The 9,877-nt window shown below is 42.6% G+C and overlaps 1 long non-coding RNA gene across 1 annotated transcript; it reads left to right on the forward strand.

Moving 5' to 3' along the window:
• The first annotated feature begins 2,844 nt into the window (after positions 1-2,844).
• LOC119617754 lies at positions 2,845-3,105 on the forward strand. The gene is made up of 2 exons (XR_005234155.1): positions 2,845-2,955; positions 3,047-3,105. It is a non-coding gene; the product is annotated as an uncharacterized LOC119617754 (long non-coding RNA).
• The last annotated feature ends 6,772 nt before the right edge of the window (positions 3,106-9,877 follow it).

A 9,877-nucleotide genomic window follows, 5' to 3' on the forward strand; every position in this document is an offset into this window, starting at 1 on the left:
TAAATGTTCATATAAATGTACCTTCACACCATGTGTTAGACATGTATTAATGGTTAGAGAATGTCTGACTTAACTGTATACTTATCTTGCAGAGCATTAATAATTAAGGCCTTCAGGGTTTTAACAAATTCCTAATAAAGCATAAATAATTTTCACTTTAGAAGGGTTCACAAAAAGATGTAACTAACTACTAGCAACTGCCTTAATGATCAATGATCGCGCCATGTCCCTCCCAATCTACTAGAAATTGGAGTCTTCTTCCTCAATGACAAACATCCAAAATGCAATGAACTGTGAAGGCTGGGTGGTTGTCAATGATCCAGGCGGGTGGAGGGGAAGTGGATGAGGGCACAAAGGGCTGGAGGTGACAGGTTTTATCCGAGAGACGTGGAACACGGGATGGATCCTCATCAATGAATTGAGCTTAAGGCAAACTGAGGAAGGGTTAAGGAGACAGTCTATTTCAAATGGTCCAACGTATCTAAGAGCCAGTTTGCGAGAGGAGTCTTTTAAGATTATATCTCTAGATGACAGCCAAACCTTCTGTCCAGGTGAATATTGAGGCGTGGGTCTCCTGTGTCTGTCTGCCCGCCCATCTAATTTTCTGTTAAGCAGTATGTAAAAGGGCAGCTCTAGTCTGGTTCCAGAATCTCCTGCAACAACGAAGATGGAGTTGCACGGAGGGAACAGAAATGTTGGACTCCTCAGTGAGGAACAATGGTGGCTGATAGCCTAGAGAGGCCTCAAATGGAGAAAATCCTGTGGCGGAGGATGTTTAAGTGTTGTAGGCGTTTTCTACTTATGGGAAATGTGAAGTCCAAGATGAAGGATTGCTTGCGATAACACAACGAATGGCTGCTTCAAGTTCCTGATTGAGTTTCTCAAGGAGAGTCCAAGGAGATATGTGACCAAGGGCAGCTAGGAATTGCTAGGGGTGTCATGTTGGGTTCTAGTCTGTTCACCCACATGCAAGAACACAATAAGAAAAGTGATATGAAACAAACAATATTTATTTAAGGGAAAGGGGGAAGGTGGAGATCAGGGAAATATAGTCCTGGATTCGGGAGGGGACCGGTCGTCGAGCTGTTTAGGAGAGGAAGGGCGTGAGTGCAGGACAGATCCAAGGAGGTATTTCAGAGGCAGGTCTAAGAGGATTCTTACTTGAATGCGGAGTGAGGGTTTCGTGGGGCGGCAGCCGGAGAAGCGGGTGTCGGTCGGAGAGCGAGCTGACGTCGGAGCGGGTCCAGATGGCTAGCTCCCGGAGCTACGAGCGGCACAGCCGGAGGCGAACCGGAGGGAACCCACAGGAGGGACCTCGGAGGCGTGCGCACGGGGATGGAACCCAGTTGGTGTTACCAGCGGAGTTGTGAGGAAAAGCACAGGCAAACTTCCAGACGGGAAAAACGGGCGTCCACGACGAGGAGTCTCTGGGAAACAACGAGGAGAACTGTCAGAAAGAGCACAGGGAGCGATCAAAAAGCAGGTCAGTACGCAGGAGGGCTTTCTCGAGTGAAACGTTTACCAGTCGAGGCAAACACTCAGGCACTGGAGTGTCAGCTAGTTGCTCCTTATAAAGCACCTCAGCAGCTCACAGATTAGACACAGGTGTGTCTACAGGTTGGCCATCGCACCTCTCCAGGGGTTCCGCCCAGTGGTGGCATTTGGTAGCTGTGAGGGGAAGTAGCAACCTCCCAGCAACCTCCCAGGAAGCCAGGACAACACAGACAAAGGAAAACAAAACAAAAAAAACTACAATCTAACAAGGGGCTGAAGCAATCCAGTTGGAGGGTGGTTGCTATTCTTGCTGTGTGCACAGGTCGAACAGACAAAGACATATTCCTTTATGTCTTGGACGAGTGTAGGCCACCAGAAATGTTTGAGTGAATTCAATTGAGGGATTAATTCCGGGATGACAAGCAAATTTAGAGCAATGCATGCAATTGAGTACCTGGAAACAGGTGGCAAATAGAACAAAGAGTCAATTGTGGGGTCCCGTTCCAGGATCTGGTTTCTGAGCCTCTCTGATGACCTTTTCTATGTCCCCCCCATGATCACTCCAACAGGGCAAGAGAAGGGAAGGATGTTCTCCAAGGTCTCAGGGTCATCAGATGAGGAGAACTGTTGGGAGAGAGCATCTGGCTCAACCTGGGCTGTAAGTTATATGGAACTTGAAAACATGAGAAGAACAAAGACCATCTAGCCTGTCTGGCATTCAGTCTCTTTGCTGTTTGCAGGTAGGCTTGATTTTTATGGTTGGTCCAAATAATGAATGGCTTCTCTGTACCTTCTAGCCAGTAATTCCACTCCTTCAGGGCTAACTTATTAGCTAATAATTCCTTGTTGCTGACGTCGTAATTTCTCTCAGCAGGGTTTAAACATTGAGAAAACAAAGCACAAGGATGCCGTTTACCATCTCCTTTGACTTTCTGGGACAGGATGGCCTCTACACCTAGATCTGAGGCATCAACCTTGTGTGGTGATGGTGGGTTTTTCTGGGACTGTTTGTTGATGTGTGTGAGTACTTCCTGGTGGGCGTGGCCAGACGAGTGATTGACGTCTCGTCAACACTCCTTCCTCACCTGCAAGAGATCTGGCTGATTGCAAGGACAGGTGTATTTAAGGCGGCGGCAGGAACCAGACCAGCGCTGGAGCATTACCTACTAGTGGTAAAATCGCTGAGCCTCTGTAAAAGCCTTGTTATTTGTAATCCCGTGTTGGTTAACTCTGTTCCGTTTTCGTCTCAGGAAATACTTCTGTTCCCGTGGATCCAGTCTGGTTTCGGTTTTTGAGATTCCTGTCAATGCAAAGTACCTACCTGTTCTCCCGTGCCTGTCTGTCTGCTCCACGTTGTCACCTGGATGGAATTACTCACCACTGGAAGGATCACAACAACTATCCTGGAACCTGAACTCACCACAGCTTGCTTCTCCGAGTTGTTGGACTTCCTGCCCAGTCGTAAGAACCTTAATTTACCAACCGTCACTTACCGTTCTTAGATTTCTCGTTTTCCTCTCCTCCATACTTACCGTGTCCTTCACTCTTTCAGATCCTGATTCCCGTTCCTGTAAATATGTTCCCTCACTGTAAATAAATCACTTATCGTTATCACCTGGTCTCCTGTGTCTGTCTGCTGCCGGACTGCTCAATAGAAACAATTCTGAAACCTGACACCTTGACAATAAATTGAGGAGAAGGATGAACAAGCACAGGAGATTTGGTAAACAGTTCTTTCATTGTATTAAGGCCTTATCCGCATCAGGGGACCAGATGAAGATCTGGTGGATGGATGTGAGATGTGTCAGTAGGGCAGTAGTTCTTGATAAATCATCTGTAGAAATTGGCAAATCCAAGGAATCATTGTAACTGTTTGCTGTTGATAGGAGTGGGCCATTCTGCTACTGCCTTGATTTTACTTGGATCCGTCCTCACCTGCCCACTCTCAAAAATGTATCCTAGGAAAGAAATGGAGGTCACGTGAAATTTGCATTTTTCAGCCTTTACGTACTGTTACGGATAGTGACCTCTGTCGCTGTTTTGCCTAACCAACCACTACAGGGCTTCTGTCAGAAAGCACACTGATCATCAGTGAGTTCGAAGAGTTTACTGAAGAATGATACAGACCAGAGCAGAGCAGTTTCTGAAAATACAGAAATAAAATAAAACTCCAATTTACTATTGTGGTAAATTAAATATGAAAATAAACAACAGGGAATAAATCCATATACATCAGCATTAATATTGTTTGCTTTAACCGGAACAATGTGGTATATTAACTGAAAATACTAACAAACAGCTCAAGGCTAACGGCTCAGGGCTCACAGTTCAGTTAGCTTTGCAGCTAAATTACGAAACGGACATTTCAAAGGCTGCAAACATACATTCAAGCTAAATAACACTGTCAGAAGTGATAAGTAACTTCAACATATTCATATCCCAACTGTTTACATTACTCACATCATCAGTGACTGCTGCATCGCTCTAAACAGATCGAGTGAAGAACGCGACAAAGGAAGAGGAAACTGTTTAAGATGCCTTCAAAATAAAAGCATGAATAAGAAACAATGACAGCTTAAAGAATTATTAACACATACAGTTCATTTTCCAACAGGCATTGCAGTACCCTCCTAACATGGCTTTGGTGTTCCCATAGGTCCTTAGAAAAAAGTGAGAATGTTGTCAAGGTAGACAAACAAAGATATTGAGAAAATGCCTTAAATCATCATTTATAAGCGCCAGAAAGACTGCTGGTACGTTAGTGAGACCAAACAGCATTACCAAGTACTCAAAGTATCCAAGGGGGGTCTTGAAGGCAGTTTTCCACTCATCTCTCTCTCAGATCCAGATCAGGTGATAGGCATTTCTTAGATCCAATTTTGAAAAAAAACTTTGGCAGCACGGAGTTGTTCAAATACTGACTCTATTAAAGGTAGTGTAAACTTTTTCTTTACAGTTATTTGATTTAAACCAAGGTAGTCATACAAGGTCTGAGTGATTTCTTTTTCTTTGAATCAAAGAAGAATCTGGCTCTAACTGGAGAGGTCGAGGGTTGAATTATACCTGCTGCCAGGTAGTCCTTGATATACTGTTTCATGGAGTCTCGCTTGGGGCCTTAGAGGTTGTAGAGTTGCCTGGATGGTAGAAAGGCTACAAATAACAGGTCAATGGCACAGTCGTAGGGCCATTGTGGTGGTAGGGAGAGAGCCTTGGTCTTTGAACCTGTCAAAGGTGGGTTCAGTGTGATGGTAGGTAGTCTGAGTTGTTCAACTAACTTAGAGTGTATGAGATTTTGTTCAGCACCTGAATCAATCAGAGCCTCCACTGGGTGTGTTTTGTGATTACTGTATATCAAAGCAGGTAACAACAACTGGGTTACAGAACAATATGAATGACCCACCAATATTCCCAGAATTATTGGTAGACTCGAGCATTTAAACGTAAGGTACAGTTTGCAATGTAGATGCATTCATTAGCCAGGATACGACGCTGCCTCTCCTCAAGGGTTAACTGAGTGTGGAACCTGCATTGGTTCGGGATCTGGAGTCTTGAGGTTTGGAAAGGTAAATTGAGAAATGGATCTTCCTTGTGTGACAGGTGGACGAGTTTCCTGAGAGTTATGCCCTCTCTCCCTTTGTCATTGTCTGAGGTGGTTGTCGATTCATATAGCCAAATTAATAAGCTCATCTAGTGTCTTGGGTTCATTCCTTGTATCCAACTGATCTTTGATAGATTCTGACAGGGAACTAGCAAATACACTTTGTAATGCACTCTCATTCCATGCGGTCTCCACTGCGGCGGTGCGAAACTCAATGGAGTACTCTGCCACTGTCGGGTTTCCTTGTCTCAGATCCTGAAGACGACAAACTGCATCTTCCTCTCATACGGGGTGGTTGAAAACCCTGTGGAAGACAGTTGTTCTATAATTCTGGAGGATACGTATTGTAAGACAGGTTAAGCTGTTATCAACATGTAGGCTTGGTTTTGTATTTTGTTTTAGTTTTCCGAGCCTATGTTAGGTCAGTAAATGCAACACAGCCATGTAGCATCACAAGACATGTATGTTCAGAGTTTATTTGTGTGATTTTGGTTCTCGTGGCTCCCTGCATGGACACTGCAAAATGCTGTCTGTACCAGAGCTAGAGACTGAAACGACACGATTGTCAAGAGGGGTGGAGAGAGCGGCAAACCCAATGTGCAGACTCATTTTAGTTGAAGGAAAAATAAAAATGTATTTTTAAATAAAAGAACAGAAACAAAAGGCTGGCAGGGCAGCAAAACAAACCATAACAAAAATCCTAGGCGTTAAAAAAAGACAAGAAGAGGCAAGATAAGACAAGAGATGGGGAGAGAACCAGATGGCATGTGCAAGAGACAATGGACCAGCTAGGAAGTGGAGAAGATAACTAGGTTTTAAAGGCAAGGGTAATCAGGGGAAGTGAGCACAGATAAGTAATTACAAAACTTGGGACAAGTGTACATGGCGTGGCAGGCAAACAAGTGATAAACTGAGGAGAAGTGAATGATGACTGGAGTACAAAAACACAAGGAGCACAGGGTTTCCCCCAGAAAAGAGGCTAAGTCCGGTGGTAGGTGGCCGTTCGCCGGCCGATCACCGGATGACCATGATTTAGTAAAAAAAAATTATTAAAATTGACAGAAAGTTGAAACTATGGCTATTTATTATTTGATATTGTAAGATATTTGTGCCAAAAATTTACACAACTAGTTTTACAAAAAGGCACTTTTGAAATAATACTTTAAACAAAAATACAATTAAAATAAATCCAAATTGTTTGCACCTAATTTGAATCCTAATTTAAGTCACATTTACAAATAAATTAAATGAACATAAATGAAAAAGTGCAAACAAAGCACCAACACACGTCTCACTTCCAGGCCAATGAATAACAACAGAGAACTCTGACAAACAGACAGATGCTGTACTGTACTGTGCTTTTTGTGGCACAGGCTGCATGTTGGATCACTACATGGAACAACAAAACAAAACATCTAATGCTGAATTTAATAGCATCATTTTACTGGTAAACATGGATAATATTTCCACTCAGCACAAAACATGCTTACCATATTCAGTCTTGTAAAGCCAGCTGCTGAATTTCAGCTCAACTAACCATTTTTGGTTAAACCCGCTCGTTCCATGTTTATTCCTGTGGCTCTGACAACCTGCTAACTCCAGGTAGCTGAAGGAGGCTCGGCCTCAGGGCTCATTAGAGTCCTGCAGGGCTCCGGGAACAGTGTGTGGACCTGAGCGCGCGGTGGAGGCGTTTATACTTGGTGCTTACGTCGGTGCAGTATTCTCCAAAAAGACAGGGGGCAGTACGCTACGTAACCAGTGCCAAGTTATAAAAGGTGCACGGCGTGACACCACGCAAGACCTTCACGCAGGGGCGGAGACAGCGTGATTGTGTCACTGTTGGTGCGCACACCCTCACGCGGTGAGGTAGATAAAGGTAGCGGTTTTGGGGGTGCGGGTGGAAAAAAAAATGTCTATAAAAAATGACGTATTTATAACAAAAAAGCGGAGCTGGGGGAAACCCTGGAGCAAAAACAGAACTAAGACCAAACTAAACATAAAGACAACTAAATAAAAGAAACAATAAACCAAAACTGAAACATGAATCAGAAACATAAAAACATAACCTCTGAAAACAGAAAACAAAGCACCAAGAACCAAAAAATAAACACAAAATTACCAAAATCCATGACAATGGTGTTTGAATCAAAACGACTCAGCTGTCATTGTAACTTACCTGTTACCAGAGGAAGTAAAGTTCATTAAAGAAATCCTTTTCTTGTTGTGTATCTTCATGTACCAACACACATCCACTGCACACACTTCTGATTATTTTAGAATAATCAGAAATTAAGAATTGTGGAGAGCGATTAAAAGCTAGGTTACACCGAAGGATTAATCCTTCACAATTATGAGTCTCTCTCCTCAAAGTCTCTGTTAGTTAATGATTTTGTTTGAAATATTTTTATTGTAAAGCTTCCACTGAACATAGGAAAGATGAACATTAAAATACTGTCTTTTACATTTTATAAACAGACATGAACAAAATATAGAAAGACAAAGAAAAACTTAAAAAAACAAGGTCAAGGGCATTAAAGGATAACATTACCCATTTCCCCTTACCTAACCCCTCGATAAAGTGCTACCTAGGCATAGTAAGATCACCGCTGGTATGCTAAATTCTAATTGTCCTTTACTTCCATAAAAGAGATCACCATTTTCCAGATTTTATTCAAAATCTTCCCGTTTGTCCTTGAGAATGTACCGTAACCTCTCCAGATGTAGTGTATCAGTCAGTACTGAGATCCAGTCTTGAAAAGTTGGGGCCTCCTTCCTGTTTCAGAACCATAAGACAGAAGGTGTTGTTCTGTCTTCTTCAGTGTCTCAAATTGTTCTGACAAAGGGGTTGGCAACCTTTCTGATTTTTAACCTCTTTTGAATTTTACCATGGCCTGGATGACTGAGAATCTACACCAACCTTTCTGATGATGAGTGCCATCTAAAATTTCCTCAGAAGTTAGTATTAACAATAAATTTATTAATGCTGCATATGAACAGTTGCACACTATATACAACTTCTTTTTCATTTTCCCATCATACACCACAGCACAACATACAGAACAAAAGGCCAAAGTGCAGATCATCTATTTTCAAAAAAGACTCATAACTAGAACACCATAACAGCAAAGGAACAACATAAAATTTAAATGGTATTTATTCACATTCACAACAATGATGAGAAAAAAGAAACTGGGCCTAAATGATATGTTTGTTAATACAGGGATATACATGTTAATGAGATCCCTGACCCTGCTTTGTATTTGCCAGTTCTGTTAGCTTGGGATCACACTTAGTAACTTTAAGGAGCACACAGATCTCTGAGTGTCCAGCAGTCAGACGGCTGCAGGAGACGTTGAGCACACTTTTCATGTGAGAGAAAATCTGCTCACACAGATATGTAGAGCCAAATACTGTCAATAAGGTCTGTGCAATGTTGTTGAGACAGTTAAACCTGCCTGGTAGTGATGTCCAGCAGGTGAAAATACAAGCTCCATGATCATGCACAGCTGTGGATTCCAGCTGCTGAGGTAGTTCTGCAAACTTTGTCCCCCACAGAGTTGAGCTTTTCAGTGTAATAAGCTGAATTTCCATGTCCTCTGTATCCAGCCAGAAATGCAACTGGTCAGTAAAGCTTTCTGGTTTGATCAAAAAAGAAAATATTGGTCCATACATCTGAAAGTCCCAAAAACGTGTAGTGAATTCTGTCAGGAGTCCGTGGTGCTGATGCCGCACTGAGCGGACAACTCCCTGAGGCGTTTGAAGTGGGGGAACGTGGAAGTTTCAACATTGCTTGAAAAATACACCAGCTTTTGAACAAAAGCTTCCCAGGTGTTGTGCATGTCTAAAACAGTTTGTCTTGCTCCCTGCAGTTTGAGACTAAGCTCGTTGAGGTGTCCAGTTATATCTGCAAGAAAAAAAAGTTTTACAACTCACTTCTCGTCTTCAAGTTCGGGATGCCTTTGCCCTTTTTCTGCCAGGAATGTTTTTACCACATCAAAAAAATCCACAAATCATTCCAGAACCTTTCCACAGCTAAGCCATCTAACAGCACAGTGGAGTGGGATGTCTTTGCATGAGCTATCCATCTCCTCAAGCAGAGACTGGAATTGGCAGTGGGTCAAAGCAGATCGCTTAACTATCAAGTTCACGATTTTTGCCACTGTGGCCATGACATCATTGAGATCTGAATTTGACATCTTGGCACAGAGGTTTTCTTGGTGTAATATACAGTGTAGTTTGATGATGGGATGGCCGACCTGTTCCTCAATGAAAGTAACAGCCCCTCTATGTTTCCCAACCATAGCTGGCATACCATCAGTTGTCACAGCAAAAATCTTTGTAATGTCAATGCTTCGCTCCTCAAAATGCTCCTTAAAAATGTTCGCAGTAGGTCATTGATATCAACGCTTTCATCCAAAGCTACACTAAACACCTGGACTTCTTTCAAACCAACTGTTTTTTTGGGGTTCTGACACTGTCACCCATTTCCTGGATGGGTTGTTCCACAGTTCTGGCTGATACCGGTATGTCTTGTATTCTTGGTTTAATGGTATCTTTCTTGGAAACCCATTAAATAACACCTCTTAGCTACAGAGAAAAGCCTCTTTAATAAATTCTGCATCTGTAAATGGCTTTCTGTGTTTAGAAGTACAGTGTACAATACCAAAACTTGCTTCAGTTCCATGATGTTTAGCAGCTGTAAAAACTTTGAGAGTACTTGCTTGCTTCTTGTATCTTGACATGGCACATGTAATGGATTCAACCTTCCCTGCCTCATTCTTGAAA

The sequence above is a fragment of the Kryptolebias marmoratus genome, linkage group LG16 (assembly GCF_001649575.2).
Source record: "Kryptolebias marmoratus isolate JLee-2015 linkage group LG16, ASM164957v2, whole genome shotgun sequence".
In the NCBI taxonomy this organism is placed as follows: domain Eukaryota; kingdom Metazoa; phylum Chordata; class Actinopteri; order Cyprinodontiformes; family Rivulidae; genus Kryptolebias; species Kryptolebias marmoratus.